This window comes from Neofelis nebulosa, chromosome 10 (genome assembly GCF_028018385.1).
Source record: "Neofelis nebulosa isolate mNeoNeb1 chromosome 10, mNeoNeb1.pri, whole genome shotgun sequence".
Lineage (NCBI taxonomy): Eukaryota > Metazoa > Chordata > Mammalia > Carnivora > Felidae > Neofelis > Neofelis nebulosa.
In genome coordinates, this window is record NC_080791.1 from 70,062,475 (window position 1) to 70,084,845 (window position 22,371).

Below are 22,371 nucleotides of genomic sequence, written 5' to 3' on the forward strand. Positions count from 1 at the left end.
CAAACAAAATACATAAGCTGGCAAGATCCACACTTTTCTGTTTCTTTGTTTAAGTCCAAGATAAATAGCCCCTCAGATATCATCAGAAACCAGATTCTCCAAATGTCACAAGCTACTAGATGGGTTCCTGGCTTGGACCACCATGCGTGGTGTCTGAGTTGACCTGTTCCCCCTTTTCCAGGTACTGGATCTGGCTCTCCTTTGGTGGGTGCTTCTCTCCCTCCATGTCTGTGTGGTTTAGGTGAGGCTGACTCAACCTCTGAGTGTTAGCAGCCCACAACCCTGTCCTGGCCAGAAATCTCATCCTCCTGCCATGGTGGACTAGGGCAATAAGGCAATTCCTGGATTTCTTTTTAAAAAATTATTGGGAAAGAGAAGCTCTGTTTCCTCTGAGATTGCTAGCTAGCTACAAGGATTATGCATCTGGAGGGTTCATGTACCATCCATGGGCGAGGCCTGGAAAAGAACTGCCCTATCACCAAGAAAGCAGCAAATAAGGAGGGTGAAGGTAGGAAAGAGAAGTATACAGGGACCAAATGTGAGCTTCTGGATCCAGCTACACCTGAAGCCATATCTACATCTGGAGTTTGAGTAGCTTAGCACAATTTCCTCCTTAAGACAGTTTTAGCTTACATGCTGCCACTAGTAATCAAAATAAGCTCGTCAAATAATAGTGTGTTACTTCCTGATAGCACTTCAGACATAACTGAAGCCCAGAGCCTTGGCTGGGCCCCCGTGCCTGGGAGATGGGGATATCTGTGAATCCAACATTGAAATTGTAGGGAGAAGGCCAGAAGAAGTGGGGCCGACAGATCCACCCTTTCTGCAGGGGTTAGAGTCAAATGTGTGCTAGGGAAGCATCCCACGTTCAGTCTGTTTTGCTATAACACTTGTGTGTTGTGAGTGATTTTAACACAAATTAGCTCAGATGTGTTGGATGAGCGGTGGGAACGATGTCCATGAAATGTGGAAGGTGGCACTGGTTCATGTGTGACGCTGCCAGCCGGCCAGGAGCTGAGGGCGCAGCGCAGGAACACAGCTCGCTGCAGCAAGCAGAGTGGGGAGGCAGGAGGAAGTAACACACAGTTGTCCCTTGCTTCGTGTCACTTTAGTTGAGCCACAGTCTCTGTCTCAGGAGTGCTTCCTACTCAGTGGTCCCTGATCCTGGGCATCAGTTCCTTATCTCCATGACTCCATTACAGCTTCTCTTACATTGCCTTCTATCAGTCCTTTCCTTCTTTCTTCCTTTTCAAGTCAAAGTCCTTCATTTTCTGTAGAATTTTTTTTTTTTAATGTATTAGGAGCTGAGCATTCTTTTTAAAACTCTGCTGGCATTTAAAAAAAAATTCAGATTGTTATTGCTTTGGTTACTGCTCTGGTTGCAAACTTGTGTATGTTTTGAATTGTCTGCCTCAATCCTATTTTCCCATAAGTCTTATTATTTTTAGTGTGCAATTTTACAGAAAGTGTTTTCTCCCTCCCCCAGGAACGCACGTATCTTGTTATTGCAGAAACAACGGCATTTTTTACAAAAGAGCAGAATGATAGATGGGCATCGGTATGCTGACCTTGGACCATGTTGCTTCAGTTCTCATTCATTTCCTTGCTTTTATAAGGTATTATCAAGGTTCAACCTGTCTTTTAATCTTTTGTTTGTTTATTTCTTTAGTATTGAAATATAAAGAGACTTACACCTGAATCTCAGGTCCTAATAGGGTGAACCTGAAAGATTTTTGTGGATCTCTGAATTTAATTGTCAAACCAGGAAGGCCTCGCTGTGCCCCCTCAGCATCCAGGAAGGGCCTTTAAGCAAAACCATATGCACCAACAACACAGCATAAGCAGATGCTATATGCTGTAAAGGACGTGAGATTCAGGCAGCTGGAAAATTGTGCTACAAAAATAAACACCCACTTTCTGCAAATTGGGCAACTCTCATTAGCCCTGGGAAGCTCATTTTCATGGTTAAGTAGTTAAGCTGCTGATTAAAGGCACAAGACCATTTAGGCACCTGCTTATTCTTTCATTTGCTAGTTTCAACTTTGACCAGGAGATGGCGCTCTTGAACGTAATTTGGCAGAGGGCTCCTCCGCGTTGGCTCTACCAGGCCAATTCAGCACCTGCAAATACTTCCTTCTTAAACTAAGCAAATGACTTGGATTTTCCGATGGGGAGAGGAATGCAGTTGTAAAACCAGCTAGAAGCCTGAGTGGCTAAGAACATAATAACACCACCTGTCATGTTTTCATTTGAATTTAAAAATTGAATTAATGCTGATTAGTGTTGGGGGGCGGGGGGGGGGGGCAGGAATAGCCCCTAGTGCTGTGATGTTAAACCAGGAAGTAATAATACTTTGAAGGAAAAAAATAAGGCATTTGAGGAAGAACTCGTTTTTGATTTGACCACATTAGAATAAAGACAGCTTGGTGCACTGGAGTCTGGTAGACCTGGCTTTCTATCTTCTATACAAATGCCGCATATACTGGCCTGTATCTTCCAGACTTGCCTTTGCATGCTACCAGATGACTTCAAAGCCATTATTCCCAGTACTGAGTAAACCAGGAGGTTTTGGAGCCAATTTGCGTCTCTTCAAACATTGCTTTTTAGGCAGCGCCCACCAATATTTGAAGAGCAAGTTCTAGAATGTGGTGGCTTGAGGTCTGAATCTTAGTTTGCACTGAGATGTGGGTCCAAGAGAGTGATGTCCTAAAATAGAATCATAACGTGGCTTCCCGGGTGCCCTGTATGAAGCGCTCTGAATGCAGTATCTCTTTTAATCCTTACAACATCAAGAGGTGTTTCCTCTTGATGATCTTTGTTCACAGATGAGCCTCACAGAGGCTTAAAGAAGCTAAATAACTTGCCCAAGATTAAGCAGGTAACAACTATTACCACTAGGAAATTGTTCAGCTGGTTCCAGAATCCACACTCATTACTGTGCTGTTGATATCCCCCCAGAACGGCTACAGTTTCTTTCCTACTTAAGACTTTCTTGACTTTCTTATTTTTAATGTTTTTTTTTTTTTTTTTTTGAGAGAGAGACAGAGTATGAGTGGGGGAAGGGCAGAGAGAGGGAGACACAGAATCCGAAGGAGGCTCCAGGCTCTGAGCTGTCAGCACAGAGCCCAAGGTGGGGCTCGAACTCACGAATCATGAGATCATGCCCTGAGCTGAGGTCGGACGCTTAACTGACTGAACCGCCCCGGTGCGCCTATTTCTAATTTTAAAGAAATTCTAAATAATGCCTCATATTTCCTTCCTGTACTCTGATGGAAGGTCTTGTTCGTCCCTTGCAGCCCATTCCCCCTGCACACTTTGGAAACCGCCAGCTTAAGGTGAGACCGGCCAGTTCTGGCTCTCTGCTCTGAGACAGAGATTCTTTTCTGTCAGCGTTCAGGAGAGCTCAGGTCTTCAGCGGTATCAGGGCTGGTATACGTGTGCTGAAGAGCCAGCCTATCCTTTCCCTGGGCTGGGGAGGGAATGAGTATCAAAATGATCTCTAACTTGGTGAGGCTGAAACAAAGGGAAATTATAGGGACTGAACGATGCCCATGCCTGGGGGTCCAGGGTGTGCAAAGTCCATTTGCCAAGGCATTGTCAAATGGTGTGTCGGTTAGTCAGGGTTGCCACGACAGAGCACCACAGACTGGCTGCCTGAGACCTGAGAAATTTATTCTCTCACAGTTCTGGAGGCTAGAAGTCTGACCAAGGTGTGGACGGGGTTGTTTCTTTCTGAAGGCATAAAAGAGGTCTCGTTGCAGGTCTCTTTTCTAGCTTCTGGTGGTTTGCTGCCAATCTTTGGTGTATCTTGGCTTGTAGAGGCTTCCCCCTTATATCTGCCTTCATTTTCACGTGGCAGTGTTTTTTTTTTGGTGCATGCCTCCGTCACTGGTGTTCTTTTTACGAGGATGTCAGCCATGTTGGGTCGGGGCCCATCCTACTCTCGTATGACTTCATCTTAACTAATTACATCTGCGACCATTCTATTTCCAAATGAGATCATATTCTGGGAGATTGGGGATTAGGATTTCAACATCTCTTTGGGGGGGGGAATAAAATTCAACCGTAACAGACGTCCTCTGCTAAAAGCTGGCTTCTATAATTCCCCCTTGTCTAAGCTTTTCTATGACTGACCGCTCCCCTGATGATCAATGTTTACTTGCTTTACGTCAGGGTTTCTGAACTTCTTGGTGCTACTGACATTTCAGACCAGATAATTCTTTGTTGTTGGTAGGCTGCCTCGTGCACTGTCACGAGATGCCGGTAGCACTCCAGCCCTCCCTGAGTTGTTACAGTCAAAAATGTCTCCAGACATTCCCAAAAGTCCCCTGGGGTGCAAATTCACCCCCTTCTAGAACCACTGCTTTGGATAGAGCAACATGGCGCAGTGAACTCCAGCTGCGCGCTGGGGTCAGGGACTCACTCTGCTCCTGGAGACTTTGCGTCTCTGTGCTCTCCTCCATGATAGGTCTACTTCCCGTTTTAGTCCTGGAAGGTGACCTCTCAGACAGGGTATGCCCCTCCCAGGAGCTCCCAAGACCACTTTTTCTTTTGTTAGTTGTGTTTTTGATGTCACCTGTGTATCTGGACCAGCATACTACACTAGCTCTTATGAGGGAGTATTGAAATAGTATTGCTTGATTCTTCCCGATGGGACTCTGAGCTCCCTGGTAGGGGGCAGGGAATGGGGAACAATAAAGCTTTATTAAATTTGTATTCTTTTTTTTTTAATTTTTTTTTCAACATTTTTAATTTATTTTTGGGACAGAGAGAGACAGAGCATGAACGGGGGAGGGGCAGAGAGAGAGGGAGACACAGAATCGGAAACAGGCTCCAGGCTCCGAGCCATCAGCCCAGAGCCTGACGCGGGGCTCGAACTCACGGACCGCGAGATCGTGACCTGGCTGAAGTCGGACGCTTAACCGACTGCGCCACCCAGGCGCCCCTTAAATTTGTATTCTTAAAAGTGCCTAGTGGTTGTCTGCATTTTAGCAAAGTGGTTAAGGACATGGGCTCCGCATCTGGGTGCCTGGGTGAAAATCCCCTCTATCACTGTGACCTTGAGCTTCAGAGCCCTCAGTTGCAAGGTGGGGACAATGGTAAGCAATTAGCATTGTCCTGAGGATCAACTGAGCAATGCCTGTAAGGCAGTTGGCAGAGGCCCTTGAACTTGATAAACATGTTAGCTGGGCCATTATTATTATCTCAGTACCTGGCATAGAGTGGACCAGTAGGTGCTTGCTGAATCAGTGACTGATAAAGTTTCATTAAGCAGAGCAACCCAGTCTCTGTGTAGAGTCACAATCCTGGTGGGCCCACAGGGGGCGGCGGGGGGAGGGGGTCATCCCCTTTCACATAAACTCCAGGGACTATCCCCAACCAGGATTGTGACTCTACACAGAGACTGGGTTGCTCTCCTTAATGAAACTTTATCAGTCACCGATTCAGCAAATAGGTGATGCTTGCTAAGAAACATGTGTTCTTTTTCATAGTTGGAAGCTTCTTCCCCCTCCTCCCCAAGTGTGTTTCTCTCCTTGGTTTGTCTCAGTCTCTCTTGGGAGGATTCAGGCTGAGTTTATTGGACGTTAAACTCACGCCAATTTAAAAAAATTTTTTTTTTAGATTTTTTTCTTTTTTTTTGAGAGCAAAAGACTGAGCACAAGCAGGGGAGGGGCAGAGAGGGAGGGAGACACAGAAGTTGAAACAGGCTCCAGGCTCTGAGCTGTCAGCACAGAACCCGATGTGGGGGTTGAACTCACAGACTGAGAGATCACGATTTGAGTCAAAGCTGGACACTTAATCTACTGAGCTACCCAGGTGCCCCAAGCTCACACCAATTTTTTTTTAATTTTTTTAATGTTTATTTATATTTGAGAGAGAGAGACAGAGAATGATCAGGGGAGGGGCAGAGGGAGAGGGAGAAACAGAATCCGAAGCAGGCTCCAGACCCTGTCAGCACAGAGCCGGACATGGGGCTCAAAGCCACAAACCGTGAGATCATGATCTGAGCCGAAGCCGGATGCTTAACCGACTGAACCACCCAGGTGCCCCTCACGCCAATTTTTAATAATCGCTTCTCCCAAAGGCAGGCACGTTCTGGTTGTAAGGATGCTGCCCATGGGACCAGACAAGGCATTTGAAAATCTAAAATGAGTTAAAGAATCACAACAAAGAACAAATGTACATAAACTTAGCTATTTTACCAGAAATGGAGACAAAGGTTATTTACTTTATTTTTATTTTTTTTTAATTTTTTTAATGTTTATTTATTTTTGAGACAGAGAGAGACAGAGCTTGAATGGGGGAGGGTCAGAGAGAGAGGGAGACACAGAATCTGAAACAGGCTCCAGGCTCTGAGCTGTCAGCACAGAGCTCGACGCGGGGCTCGAACCCACGGACTGAGAGATCATGACCTGAGCCGAAGTCGGACGCTCAACTGACTGAGCTACCCAGGTGCCCCAAGGTTATTTACTTTAAATTCAGGGTTTTTTTTAAGTCTTTGGGAAGTTCCAAGGTCATTGTCCCTCCTTCCCCAAATGAGACAAACGCAATGGCTGCTTTTTGAGAGCTGCCCTTATGGGGCCCTCGTTTTGTACAACAGATTTAAGCAACACCTCCTCCGATCTGTGTCTACCACAATCCGAAGGTTCTGGGGTGTTAGCTTCCACAGAAAGTCTGGGGGTGGGTTCTGGGCCTCACCTATATGAGGCGGGTGGAGTGTTCCAAGGGCAGGAAAGATACAGAGGTTTAGAGGCTGGAGCCCTTGAAATGGAAGGGTATGGGTCACGAGCAGCAAACATGAGCCTGTACATACTGATAGATATGGCCCCCAAAGCCCAGTCAGGGTGGGAAGGAGGCACAGAGAACAGCAATATTAAGGGAACAATTTCTAAATTAAGAAAAAAAAATGAGCAACATCAGAAAATGGTACGGTGGTTCCTGAAAAAATTAAGCATAGAATTGTCGTTTGAGGGGCGCCTGGGTGGCGCAGTCGGTTAAGCGTCCGACTTCAGCCAGGTCACGATCTCGCGGTCCGTGAGTTCGAGCCCCGCGTCAGGCTCTGGGCTGATGGCTCGGAGCCTGGAGCCTGTTTCCGATTCTGTGTCTCCCTCTCTCTCTGCCCCTCCCCCGTTCATGCTCTGTCTCTCTCTGTCCCAAAAATAAATTAAAAAACGTTGAAAAAAAAAAAAAAAAAAAAAAAGAATTGTCGTTTGATCCAGCAACTCCACTTCTGGGCATATACCCCAAAGAATGGAAAGCAGGGGATTTTAAACAGATATTTGTGCACCAGCACCCACAGCAGCATTATTCACGGGAGCCCAAAGGAGGAAGTGCACCAAGTGTCCTTTGATGGACGACTGGATACATGAAACGTGGTATATACATGCAATAGAAAGCTATTCAGCCTTAAAAAGGAAGGAAACTCTGAAACGTGCTATGCCATGGACGAGCCCTGAAGACACTGTGCTTAGTGGGATAAGCCAGTCACAAAAGGACATATATGGTATGATTCACTTGGATGAGGTACTTAGAGCAGTCAATTCGTAGACACTGGAAGCAGACAGTGGCTCCCAGGGGCTGAGAAGAGGGGGGATGGACAGATAGTGTTTAATGGGCACACTTTCAATTTTATAAGATGAAAAGGGTTCTGGAGGTGGGTGGTGGGGATGGCTGCACAACAGTGTGAATGTACTTAATGCCCCTGGTCTGTACACTTAGAAATGGCTACAATGGTAAATTTTATGTTAGGTCTGTTTCACCACAATTTAAAAAAAGGAAGTAATGTCCACCCATCCCAGAGTAGATACCTGGCTAGAGTTGTGCATCATAAGCTGGGAGGCTGGCTCAGAAGCACTTCACAGGTTTAGAAAGACAAACAGCAAGGGGGCACCTGGGTGACTCAGTCGGTTGGGTTGGGCATCCGACTTCAGCTCAGGTCATGATCTCGCGGTTCGTGAGTTCGAGCCCCCGCCCCGGCGGGCTCTGTGCTGACAGCTTGGAGCCTGGAACCTGCTTCAGATTCTGTGTCTCCCTCTCTCTCTGCCCCTCCCCTGCTCACGCTCTGTCTCTCTCTTCCTCTCAAAAATAAAGATTAAAAAAAAAAAAAAAGACAAACAGCAGGGGTGCCTGGGTGGCTCAGTCGGTTAATCGTCAAAGGGGTTAAGCACCCAACCTTGGTGGGGGTTATCATCTCACGGTTCATGGGATGGAGCCCCGAGTTGGGATTTTCTCTCTCTCTTCCTCTCTCTCTCTGCCCCTTCCCTGCTCTCTCTCTCTCTCTCAAAATAAGTAAATAAACTTTTAAAAAAGTATACTTTTAAAATTTAAAATGAATGTGTGTGTCTGTGTGCACGTGTGTGTGTGTGTGTGTGTGTGTGTGTGTGTGGCCCTGGAATTGGGAAGGATGAGCACAGAGGTGAGCAGAGATCGGAGGCCACTCGTCGACAGGGTGGCAGCCCTCTAGGTGCATAGAAGGGAAGTCCCCACAGCAACCCTGTGAGCATAACGCGTCTGCATCCTCCCCTCAACGGCCTTCCTCCCACAGAGTCAGCTGTCCCTCAAGCCTCAGGTCTGCTTCAGTGACAGAGACAGACAACATGATATAATAAAAGAGCAAGGGACTAGGAGTCAGAAAGCGTGGGTGTGAATCCCAGCTCTGCCGCCGAGTGATCTCTGAGAAGTGGCTCAATCGCTGAGCCTCCGTGCTCTGAACTGGGTCCTGAAAGGGAGATGTCTGGCATACAGGAGGCACTTAATACGTGTTTGGGATATCAAATGCGGTGTTTACCACCTGTTTATCATAAGATGCTAACATTCACAGAGTATCCTTGCAGCAAACACCTGCATATCATCCTGGGCTGGAAGAAGAGAAGCCTGCTGGGTTGGGCAGATTAGGTAGCAGCAGTAGGCATTCCCGAGGTCGTAGAAAATCCAGTGACTCAGGCTTTATGAAGCTTCAGAGAGAAGCCAAAGTGGGCTATGCAAGGTGGGGGCACCTGGAATTGGGCATTGCTCTAGAAATATTATTAATAGGCCCTGCGCCAGTGCCTCATTTCTTGGTCCAGACTCGGTGTTAGGCCCCTGGAGATGTGGAAGTGAGTTGAGGTCAGCTTTCTCTGTCAAAGGGCTCACGGTCCAGTGGGAGGGGGGAGGAAGGGAGTGCGAGCAGAGCTCTAACGGGGGATTAGCAAAGAGTTGCAGAGAACTTCACTAATTCTTCTGGAATCTCCTTCTCAGAGATGACATGTGAATCGAATTTTAAAGGGTGGCTATGTGTTATCCAGACAGATAAATGTCATTAAAAAAACACTCCAGACAGGAAACATTACAAAGGTCAGAAGCATATCTGAGAATTTTCCTCGATTTCATGTGGCTGGAATATTGAGTGGAATGATCATGGTCAAGGGCTGAAAACAGCCAACAGTTTTTGAGCACTTGCCTTGTGTTGGGATGGTGCAAAGGGCACTTTGCATGCATTGTCTAATTGAATCTACTCGGTGCGATTATTATCCCATTTTACAGAGGTGAAAATGGGAAGCTTAGAAAGGGTAAGGGACGTGCCTGCAATCACACAGCTCGTTGATGGAAGAAACAGGTGTCAAACCTGAGTTCAATGGGCTTCAATGCCAGAGCTTAAAAAACAGGCCCAGACTCCCTTGTAAAGCCCCTGAATGTGGTGCTAAGATTTTGGATGCCATTGGGTGGACATATCAAGCTCCATTGTTCATTTGGGTTTTTTTTTTTAAATGCTTATTTTTGAGAGGTGGGGAAGGGCGAGAGAGAGGGAGATAGGGGATATGAAGCAGGCTCTGTGCTGGCAACAGAGGGCCTGATGTGGGGCTCGAACCCACGAACCTGAGATCCTGACCTGAGCCAAAACCAAGAGTCCAGCGCTTCACCGGCTGAGCCACTCAGACGCCCCTCAACCTCCATAGTAATATGGGTATGATCTATGGCTCCCAGGCCACACAGCTCAGGGAGGTGAGACCGGCATGAGGACAGCAGTTACAGGTCACATTTGCCCACGTGCAGCAGCCACTGGAGCCCTCCTATCAGTGCACACACGCGGTCCTTGCGCTGGTGCCGCCGCTGGCCCCTTGCTTCTGTTTGCCCTGGGAACAATGGCAGGGAGGCCCGTGGGATGTTTTAGTTTCCATTGATCTTGTATTGCACCATCTTTGCATTAGGACCTAGGATGAGTCCACTGGGACGAGGGACGATCCATGGAACACACCTCATGCGGGGCTTAGATACCTGCTCATCTTTCCCACTGGTTTACTCTCTCTGACTCAAATTTGTGCTCTTTCCCTTTAGGGTAAATTCCTTCTCAGAAGATTCCTGGGCTTCTCATGCAAACAGGTTCTCAGTAGACATACCTAGCCATACCTAGCTCCTAGAATGACCACAGCTTGGCTTCAAGCCAGGCCCTTCCAGCTATGTCTATCTTTACGTCTGGATACGCCTTCTGAGAAATGGGTTCATCTCTCACATTGAGTGCATTTTCCATCAGCTGCATCGTGAAGACCAATTAGATTTATTGTATGAATCAGCTTTATTTATTTATTGTATGAATCATCTTAAGGCCGTGGCGTTCTCAATAGGGGCAATATCACCCCAAAGAGGTGAAAATTGGTTCTTGGTTGTATATAAAGCACAGACATACATATGAACAGGTAGACAGTATGTCAGTGGCAATAAAATTTCACGGGATGATATTAGGGAAAAAATGCCTGCAAGGCTACTTGGGGGCAGTAGAGAAAAAAGATAGAGAAACACTCTTAAGACCCTAAGATAATAGGAATATTTATGTCAATTACAAATACACTTTATATGTGATTATCTTTCTGTTCAAGCTTATTAACAGATTTCTATGTGACAAACATTAGTAAAACAAAACGAATGTTGAAGACTATTAAAAACGGTTTTAGAATGTGTCTACAGAAGGACGTGTCCTCTTCTATAGGCTATATTTGGGGTATTTCATATATTTGGAAGCCTGTGTTCTTTTTTATGAAACATAGAAATTCCCCAAATAGTTTTATTGGCACGGGTTACCCTCATGGAATTTGGGCTGAAAGCCCTTTAGACATCTGTGATCAATTAGCTTTTGATTATTGGCTAATTAAGTACATTCAAAATATATCCAAGAGATGGATATTACAGTTAAGTATAATAATTCAGCTAATATTATGATTGAAAAAATTAAAAATTTTTTTAAAAATGTTTATTTTTGAGAGAGACAAAGAGCGCAAGTGGGGGAGGGGCAGAGAGAGAGGGAGACACAGAATCAGAAGCAGGCTCCAGGCTCTGAGCTGTCAACACAGAGCCCGACACGGGGCTCAGACTCACAGACTGTGAGATCATGACTTGAGCTGATATCGGATGCTTCATCAAGTGAGCCACCCAGGCGCCCCATGATTGAAAATATTTTCATCTTTCATCAGTCCAGGGCACTCATGGAAGGAATATTTATTATTTAATTTCATATGTACAATTTACAAAGAGCTTTCATGTAAGCTCCATTTGCTGGTTGTGTACCTCATCTGACCACTCCCAAGAGCCCTGTGAAGTAGGGATTATTATTATTTTACCATTTGATTTTAGAGATAAGGAAAACGAGGCTCAGTCAGCTTAAATAATTTCTTCAAGAGATTTAGCTGCCAATGGTGCATATGGGTCAACTCAGGCTACCATAATAAAATGCCGTACACTGGGTAGTGTCAGGAGAAAGAACTCTTTTTCCTACTATCCTCATGAGTTCTCTGATTGGGGTCCTATACATTGGGCTGAGAAAAAGAATAGCCACAAGAGAGAAACAGAGCTTTATTAGCATGTGCCTCACCCTGACACATGGGAGCACTCAGAGATGAGTAACTCAAAGGGTTCATTAGAATTGGGGCTTACAAAAAGAAAAGAAAAAAGAAAACAAAAACAAAAACAGAAATTGGGCTTACATAGCTTCTTAGCAAAATAACAATACATTTTTAGAGTGTGTCAAGACAGAGGAAAAGAACCTTGAGTTTCTAGGGGCAGCAAACTAGTGGTAGGTCAAAGCTGGTTAGGAAAATTTGTTATGTAGATTCCTCTCCAGCACCAGGCTGATAAAGGTCTAAAGTTGTCTCCAGTGATTAACTTTTGTTTTTCCTGCTAGAGAGGGTAGGAGATTTATGTCCTATTTTTAGGTAAAGAAAGCTTTTCTCGTTATCTGCTTCTTCTCAATTTCCTTCAGCTCAAAACAATCCTTATGCTTAGGTGGCATACAGTGGCTTAAGCAACAGGAACTTACTTTCTCAGTTCTGGAGGCTACAAGTCCGAGAGCAAGGTACCAGGGTCCGGTGAGACCTCTCTTCCTGGCTTACACATGGCCACCTTCCTGCTGCATCCTTATAGGGACGTTCTTTTATGCACGTGAAGGGAGAGAAAAATACCTCTGGTGTCTCTCCCTCTCTTTATAGGCTCAGCAACCTCTCAGATTAGGATTCTACCCTTATGACCTCATTTAAGCTTAATTACCTTACTAAAGGTCCTTTCTCCAAATAGAGTCCCATTGGGTGTTAGGGGGTGAACGGAGAATTGGGTGGGGGGCGGGTACACCTTGGTCCATAACATGGTGGCATTGGGAACTGTATTCCTCTCCTCTGACTCCCAAACCTCTCTTTCTGGGCCCCATCACATGATCCCTCCACATGCCAGCATCCATGCCCTGAGCCAGCGTCAGACCGTGGTGGCAAGCCTAGTGCAGGCAGGCAGCCGCTGGCCTGGGGTGAGTGCCAGAGGTAGGAGGAAGGCCTGCATCCTTGGCATCAGGGAGAGGAAGGGCAGGCGGAAATGCAAGCTTCCCATTGCTGTGGTCATGACTGTCATTCAGGTGTTCATTTTCTCCTGCCTTGAACATTGGAGGAGTTCCCTGCTTACCTCCTCTGCCTCCAGCCTTGGCCCACTCTATTCCATCCCCCCACAGACACGGGTCCTTTTCCTAAAATGCACCTCTTTACTGTGTTTAAAACTGTTCAGTGTGGGGGCACCTGGCTGATTCAGATAGTAGAGTGTGTGACTCTTGATTTCGGAGTTGTGAGTTTGAGCCCCACGTTGGGTATAGAGATTACTTAAGAATAAGATCTTAAAAAACAAAAGAAAACAAAACTGTTCAGTGTTTCTCAACATCTACATAATGTCCAATTCCTTAACTCTGTATTTAAGAGCCATCACCACCTTGGCCAGAACCACATCTCTGACATCATCTCCTGCCACCACTCTCCTCATATTGAATATTCCAGCTACCCAGAACTCCCTTTTGTTCTCCCCAATACACTGTTTGAGAAAATGTCTATTCTTATTTCAAAACTCAGCTCAGAGAGCATCTCTTTTAGGAATCTCCTCCAGAAGTCCCTCCTAAAGAAACCTAGCCATGCTTTTCTTTCTGAAGCATTATCATTTGGTTATGCAAAGCAGTTACCTTCTATCAGAATTGTCTCCATTTTTTATCTGCCCTAATGGAATGTGGGCCTCACATAGAACATGGTTCCGGGAGTATTTCCAAAGCAATTAAGTGTTTCTGGTGGCAGTTCCCTCACCCAAATGGGTCTCTTCCTCTTCTTCATTCCCCAGCAAGCAAGAAAGCCCGCCTATTCTTATGCAGACCTGTAGCCTTGGCTATTCTCTAAAAAGGCTAATGGACAATCTCAAGGAAGAAATCGACTCCTATGGGTTTTCTCTAGTAGTAGAAAATACCATCAGGAAAATAGAATTTCTCTTTACTCTAAGTAACCAGTATTTCATCTCCTCTTCTATTTAGAATAATTCCTTCTATGCCCAATATGGCAGCCCAGTTCTGCATCAATTTTAGAACTCTGGAGGTCTCTGAGGCTCTTAAGAAATCAGTTCTTCAAGCTTTTCTACAGTCAGCCAAGGCTCCTAGACGGTCAAATACAAAACCCTGGCAAATCCCTTTAGTCAGAGTCCAGACTTGGCTCTTAACTCACCACCTGCAGCCAATTATCTCTTGAACTAATTGCTTGGCCAACTGTTGGGGCTTTTTTTCACTGACCAGCTGCTTAACTCAGTGGTCTATCACTTCCTTCCCTACTTGAGATATACAGAATCTTCCCCAAGAGATTTATCTGCCTAACTCAGATTCTACTCTTCATTCTCTCTCTGTCTCCTTTTGCTGGAGCACAACCACCTTCAATGCCAACCCAAGAAGAGAAAGAACTTGGTGTAACTTTAAAACTTGGCTGTTTATCATAGAATAAGGGAAGGATTGTAGTTTGTAACAAAATTGTCTTATCTTTAGTCAAGCACACATGCAATCTTGGAGATTCTTAGGATGGCTCTTCATTTTAGGATCAAAAGTCTTTGCAGAGTCCACAGGGGGTGACGGTTCATGCCTGGCTTCTCAGTTCTGTCTCACTGGCCCCATTTTTCACTGGCATGATGCCTTTGTAATACTCTCAGAATGCACCCTATGCTCATCCCCGTGGTAACAAAGAGTAACATTGCTGAACATTCCTTCTTGTTCTCTTTCCTACACTCTCTTCCACATCTTATATCCTGATTTTATTCTACTTAACTGTCACACCACAAACATTTTTCATGTTTTTATAGGGTTTTTAAAAAAGTTTTTAACATTTATTTATTTTTGAGAGACAGAGAGAGACAGAGCATGAGCGGGGAGGGGCAGAGAGAGAGAAGGAGACACAGAATCTGAAGCAGGCTGCAGGCTCTGAGCAAGTTGTCAGCACAGAGCCTGATGCGGGGCGGGGCTCGAACCCACAAATTGTGAGATCATGACCTGAGCTGAAGTCGGATGCTCAACTGACTGAACCACCCAGGCGCCCCTTTATAGGATTTTTATAAATTAATATTTCACCAAGTGCATTTAAATACTCTTTTTTTTAATTTTTAAATTTTTTATTTTATTTTTTTATTTTAGAGAAAGAGAGTGTGTGAGCAGGGGAGATGGGCAGAGGGAGAGAGAGAGAGAGAATCTTTTTAAAAACAGGTTTTCTATGTATTATTCATTTAATTAAGATCCTAAGTACACACAGGACCACTGACCACCTTCCTCAGCCCATGCTATGTCCTTATCATTGACTCCTGCATAAATCTATGTGTTCACTTCTATTTCTTTTTTTATCATTATTTTTTTTTAATTTAAGTCCAAGTTAATTAACATATAGCATAATAATGATTTCAGGAGTAGAATTTAGTGCTTCATCACTTACATATAACACCCAGTGCTCAATCCAACAAATGCCTTCCTTAATGCCCATCACCCATTTAGCCCATCCACCCACCCAGCACCCCACCAGCAACCCTCAGTTTGTTCTCTATATTTATTTAAGAGTCTTTTTATGGTTTGCTTCCCGAGAGAGAGAGAATCTTAAGCAGGTTCCACGCTGATCGTGGATCCTGACATGGGGCTCAATACCATGACCCCTGAATCATGACCTGAGCCCAAATCAAGAGCTGGATGCACAAACGACAGATACTCAGGTGGCCCAGGATTAATTTTTAGTAATGGAATGGCTGGGTTAAATGGGGTGAATATCATTTTAACTCTTTTAAGCTATTACTCTCTTGCTTTATATATACTGTGACAACTCTGTGTAGGTGTGTACTTTAGACCAAGATCACCCACAATGAGGGCTACGATTTTCAGTTTATCTTTACTAATTAAATAAGCATAAAATATTATTTTCAGTTCCGTTTCAATTTCTATTTGAGTCATGGCCACCACCTTTGAAGTACCACTCCTCCGTGGTCAACGCAGACATTTTAAGCACCACTAACTAAACTGCTATTTCCAGGTTCTTTTAAATCAACTTTGGTTTGACTTTGGTTATAGACTTCATTAACATCTAGAAACGTGACAACCTGCACCTGCTTCATAGGTGCCCTTCCCTGGCTCCCCTCACCTTCTCCCTATTCTTGTCTATGCTGGTGTCTACACAGGTCAGCATCTCTCTAGATTGTGCATCTGTTCTGCCTTATGAGTTATGTCTAACTGCATTTCTTTCTCTAGAAACATGTTTTGACTCTTTGTTCCAAATGCTCAGGACTACTGTTCTATTCCCACAATGCTGGCAGAGCCCAAAATAGTTTGGAAAATTTTCTTTGGAAATTGTTGTCAAAGCCATTGGCATGTTCTTTTGAATATCCTTATTAGTGGCAAAACTTGGTATTTAGAAGGTAGATTTTTAAAATTTGTTTTGGAAGGAAACTAGTATCTTTTACATAACTTTCCAAATCAGACGGATCCTGTCAGAGGCCAAAAGCCATGCCATTATTTCAGCAGGGAGATATAACGAAACTATTTCCCAGACAGAAGAGAGCTGGGCAGGCAAAAAGGGGACACTGAGGTATCACAAAGGTAGTAGCTGCAGGAAGCAGCTGTCTCCCTTAGAGATGGGGATATGTCGAGATTACTAAAACTTGGAAGTTTCTAGGAGGAGCCCGCAGAGCTGGGACTCAGCCTCTAGGGAGAAGGCATGCTCAAATGCAACTCTGCTCGGAGCTTGGAGTCTGGAGAAGTGGCTCTTTGGAGCTGGGATTCTGACTCTGCAGAGGGAGGTGCCAGTGGCTGGGGCCTTATTTCAGAGAGAGCTCATGGGCTTGGTTCTGGGTGAGGAACAACCGCAAACTAGAGCCACCTGTGCAGCTGGAACCAACAGCTGCTGCGCGGTGAAGACCTGATAGGAACGGGAAGCAAACCAAGGAGAAAGTCTTCATCCTCCTTCCACCCCTCATGCTCCCTGTGGCCTCCTTGACAGACAGAGCCGAACAAGGAGCCAGCTGGAAAAGGAGAATGTCGTTTGTAGAAAGTGAGCCCCAGCCTCAGAAGTGGACTTATGGAGGAGGGGAAGATTGGGGCAGACAATAGTGGCTTCGTAACGAGCCACCCATCAGGTACCAGGCTGCATAAGGATTATCAATCATGAGGCCTCCCTTAGTTCTTGGGACGCTCTTGTGCCTGAGGAATTCCTGCTGACATGTCGCTGAGGACCCGGAGGCCTGGAGAGAGGAGCTACTAGCCTGAGAACGCACCCTTCTCACTCTGTGTTCACGGCTGGTTCCACGACGTCTGCTGAAGGTAGGCTGTCTTTGGGATGACAAGGGGGCTGTGATGGCAGACATAGGAGGAAAGGAAGGAAGGAGCCGGGGAGGTGGCATAAGACTGGGCCACGTGTCCTGTGATTCTTCCTTGTGACCCACGCTCTACATCTTTAGAAATTTCTACACACCTCATGAAATGCTTGCAGGAAATGGATTTCTTGTGGCAACCGTGGAAAGGTCTGAACTTTGCCCTGTGAGAGACTCGCAGAGGGACAAGGACAGCATGTGGAGATGCAACACAGACTAAGCAGGAATCTTGCCGGCAGCCTAAATCTCGTGAAGAATTATGACTTCACTAGGCTGTGTAATTGGTCTATATCTTAAGACTTGGGAGGCTCTGGCATTTAAATTACACCCATTTTATAGATAGAGAATTTGAGGCTGAAAAATCTTAGGTAACACGACCGAGATCACATAGCTGTTAAATTGTAAAACGTGAATTTGAACTCAGTTCTGATTCCCAAGATACTTCCTCTCTGCAGTGGAAGGGACAAAGAAGCCACAATAGCACTATTATAGGCCATTTATTCAACATAGAGTATATACCTGAAAATACGCTAAGTGCTTATATTGCTTAATCCTCATAATTTCATGAGGTAGATACTATTTGCCTATTTCACAGAAAGAAAAACTGAGGCTGAGAGGCTAAATAATATGGCCTATTCACAGTCAGCAGTAAGTGGAGCTGGAATACCCAAGTCCATTGGACTCCAAATCTTGGGCTCCCAACCAGTGCTCCTTAGACTCTAAAGTGCCTGAAAATCACCTGGGGATCATATTTAATGCAGATTGCAATTCAGTAGCACAGGGATGGGGCCTGAAAAGTTGAATTTCTAATAAGCTTCCCAGTGATGTTGATGCTACTGGTTCACGAACTTCACCTTGATTAATAAGGTTCCTAATGATGACATCACACCGCTTCCCCATCCTGCCAAATCCAACTTGCTATTTTCACATTGGCTCGTCACCAAGACCCCAGGAGGACCTCTTGGTCAGGCTCGGTTGTAATATGACACACGGGGCTCATCCTTCTTTCTTTTTCCTTCCTTGGAAATTCTTCATAGTAAAGTAAGTAACCAAACAAATCCATCATCTGGCAAGTCATTAAGGAAAACATGATTTTCATCCCCATGTGATTCCATTCAATTAATGAAGCTGTCATTAAAGTCCATGACTATGTCAAGAAAATTAGTTTCAGGTGTTAGATTGTTTAGTTCTAGGGTAATTTCTATACTTTTAATGAGGAATATTTGAAATATCATCACCCTTTTCTCCACCAGGGGCTTACAGCTCAGGATACCTAAGAAGTCTGCCATATTGGGGGTCAGCGGGATGTTTACAGGAAGCAATTCACAACAGCTCATTGTTGTCTCCTTCTATTACCAGGAGATCTGCTCATTGAGAATGTTTTCAGAGCCTTAGCATTTCTTTGGGGATAGAGAAGCAAATGTAGCTTATGAAAAGTGCTGACAACTTTGTAAAGGGACCCAAAGAAGTCTAGCCAGGAATCTCCCGCTGATGTTATCTGCCCAGAAAGTGGAAAGCCTTAAGGAAGATTCATTTCCCTTCTCTAACATAGAATATTTATATTGTAAACTCTGGTTTAAAAAAAACAAACAATATTTTATTCCAAGAGTTAAATGTTTTCCCCCTGCAGTCCTAACCCCCGTTATTTCCAACCACATTTGAAATTAAACCTCAGCATTTTCACCTCTTAGTGTTGGGTTGTTGCAAAAAGAATGATAATGAAAAGTTTGTGGGGTTTTTTTTGTTTGTTTGGGGTTTTTTTTTTGGCTTTGGAACTTTAAAAAACTGAGTCTGGGGGCGCCTGGGTGGCGCAGTCGGTTAAGCGTCCGACTTCAGCCAGGTCACGATCTCGCGGTCCGTGAGTTCGAGCCCCGCGTCAGGCTCTGGGCCGACGGCTCGGAGCCTGGAGCCTGTTTCCGATTCTGTGTCTCCCTCTCTCTCTGCCCCTCCCCCGTTCATGCTCTGTCTCTCTCCCAAAAATAAATAAAAAAAAAAAAGTTGGAAAAAAAATTTTTAAAAAAAAAAAAATAAAAAAAAAACTGAGTCTGGACTTTAGCAATGAGTTTAGAAAAATATTTACGCAGTAAGTTTGCTTCCCCTCCACACCAGGGAGCTAAAACTATATGGGCTGGGTTAATTGCTGGTGGGGGTGTCTGAGAAGGATCTTGTTTTGTTCCCCAGTCCATGGGTTGACATCTTAGGACAGGGCAGGGAAATAATAGAAACCGAGTAAAGGTCCTGCTTGGCTTTCAGTGTATTCCTTCCTAAGGTAGGTTTCTGGAGACTTCTATGTCTTTTCAAACATCACTTTCTATTTTCCATGTTTTGTGTGTCAGTAGTTCAATCTTTCTTCTTCTTCTTCTTCTTTAGTTCAGTCATTTTTATTGTTGAACAACATGCTGTGGTAGAAACATGCCATAATATATTTGTGCATTTGCTTGTTGATGGACATTTGGGTTATCTACTTTTGCTAATATGAATAAATCTGATAAGAATATTCACGTACAGCTTTTTAAAAATAAACTTTTAATTTTAGAGTAGTTTTAGATTTCTAGGAAAGGTGCACAGCTAATACAGAGAGTTCTTGTATATCACACATCCGGTTTCCCCTATTATTAACAACTTATATTAGAATCATGTACTTGTCACATTTAATGAACCAATATTGATACATTATTATCAACCAAAGTCCATACTTTATTTAGATTTGTTTCATTTTTGCCTAATGTCCTTTTACTGTTCAGCATCCCATCTATGATACTATGTACATTAAGTCATCATGTCTCCTTAGGCTCCTCTTGGCTGTGATTTGCTAATGTTGAGTTGAAGATTTTATATCTGTGTTCGTGAGTTATAGTGTGTTGTTTTCTTACAGTATCTTTCTTGGTTTTGTATCAGAGCAATGCTGTCCACATAAAATAAGTTGAAAAGTGTTCTCTTCTATTTTCTCGAAGAATTTGGGTAAGCTTGATATCTTATGTTCCTTAGCATTCGATAGGATTCACCAGTGAAGGCTCTGAGCTTAGAATTTTCCATGTTAGAAACCTTTTAATTACAGATTCGATTTCATTAATAGATATGTGGTCATTAAGTTCTTTTTCTTCTTGAGTCAGTTTTAGTATGTTGTGCTTTTTTATCCATTTCATCTATGCTATCAAACTTATTGGCATAAATATGTTCTTACTATGTCCCTAATATATTTTGATTGTCAGTAAGCTTTCCCCACCTCCAGCATTTTATGTTAACAATTTGAATTCTCTCCTTCTTTTTCTTTCTTACCAGAGATTGATCAGTTTTGATATTTCACAGAATCCTCTCTTGGCTGTGTCAATTTTTCCTAATGTTTGTTCTCTATATCATTTATTTCTGCTTTTATTTTTATTATTTCTCCCCTTCTTCCTTTGTGTTTGTTTATGTATTTATTTTTAATATTTCCTCTAGCTTCTCTAAGTAAAAATTATGCTTTTTTTATTTTAAGCCTTTTTTTCTACTTTAGCTGTGAAAGCTATAAATTTCACTCTCAGCACTGTTTTTGCTGCATACTATACATTTTAGTATGTTTTGTTTCCATTATTATTCATTTGAAACAATTTCCCAATTTCTCTTGTGACTTCTTCGACCAATGGATTATTTACAAATTTACAAATTTGTTGTTTAATTTCTAAATATTTAAGGGCTTTTCTAGGTATCTTATTATTAATACTTTCTACTTGGTTTTGTTGTCTGTTGTGGGCAGAGCCCATACTCTGTAAGATTCCAATCTCTTAAAGTTTATGGCAAATTATTTTATGTTCTGCCTTGTGACTTTGCCATTTCTCCTGCAAAAGCTGTATGATGTATTTTCTTACCGTTTGACTTTGAATTTGACTATGTGACTTGGGTGACACAATATAATGAGGTGGAAGTAATGGCACATTAATTCCAAGCCTAGGCAAAAGAGGCCTTCTGTATTTCCCATTGCTTTTGGGGGGTTTAGCTATCTCCATAAAAAGAACATGTCTGGGCTAGCCTGCTGGCTCCGGAGGAGGATGAGAGACACAGGGAGCAGAGCCTGGCCTCAATCAGTCTAAGAGGTCAACCTCCAGATCTATGATCAAAAATAAATAATTGTCATTTTAAGCCACTGAGAGTTTTGAATGATTTGTTATGTAAAAAGAGCTAACTGATATAGCCATTCTCCATGACAAGTGATTGAATGGATGCTCAAGGCCTAGCCAGCTGGTCTGTACCCATTCCAATAGACTTCCCTGCTCTTTTGAGCTAAAGCACTACCAGGCCTATGTTCCTGTCCTTCCAGCTGCTGCCATTACTTTTCTTCCCTTGGAACAATGACAGTGAACATTGGTTAGGACATCAGCCTGATGAGTTTGCTCATAGAGTTGCCCTGACAAAGTCCCTATTGAAAAAGCTCAGGCATCCTGGGTGCATATCTGGCCAGAGGGACAGCCTAACAGGGGTGGTGGGACTGAGCCTGACCAGTCTCAGTCTCCTCCACCAGCAGAGGAATGTGGAGTTGAGGGCACAATTAAAAACCTCTGCTGGCCTGCAACTCCTTTATATTGGCTCCCAACATTCACCCATGCTTTTGGACTCCATTGACTTCAGGATATCATTCTCTTCCTACATTAAAACTTGGCTACTTTCAATCTGGTAAGGATGAGGCTTCTGGTTCTGGCTCTGCATTTGGTCAGTTTCCCTGTATCTATTCTGGCATCTCTAGTTTGGTAGGGAGAAAGGGGGCCAACAGCAGCTGTTAGTTTTTCATCTTGCCTAGAATTGGAAGCTCCAACTTTTCTGTGTTGCTGCTGGTGTACGTGTATTTGTGAGTGTGTGCAATGTAGAACTATTTGTGTGTCTATGTATGCACAGGTATACATATACATTCTTTTTTGCCTATTGGTAGATGTATATATACACATACATAACTATGCACATATGTGTACACATAGGTATACATACCCATACATGCCATATATATATATATATATATATATATATATATATATATATATTCCACTAATATTTATTCATGCTGTATTTATTAGTCTGCTATTGGTTTTCACCTGTGCTAAATCTGGAAGAGGTGGGCTGGCTCACTCTTTTTGGGGCCTGAGACAAGAGTACAAATAAAAGCTTATTTACCATATGTCAGGATATTTAGCTATGAATCAAGCTAATAAATTGTTTAACAGAATACGTCCTGTCCTCCTACCTTGACACTTATATCTT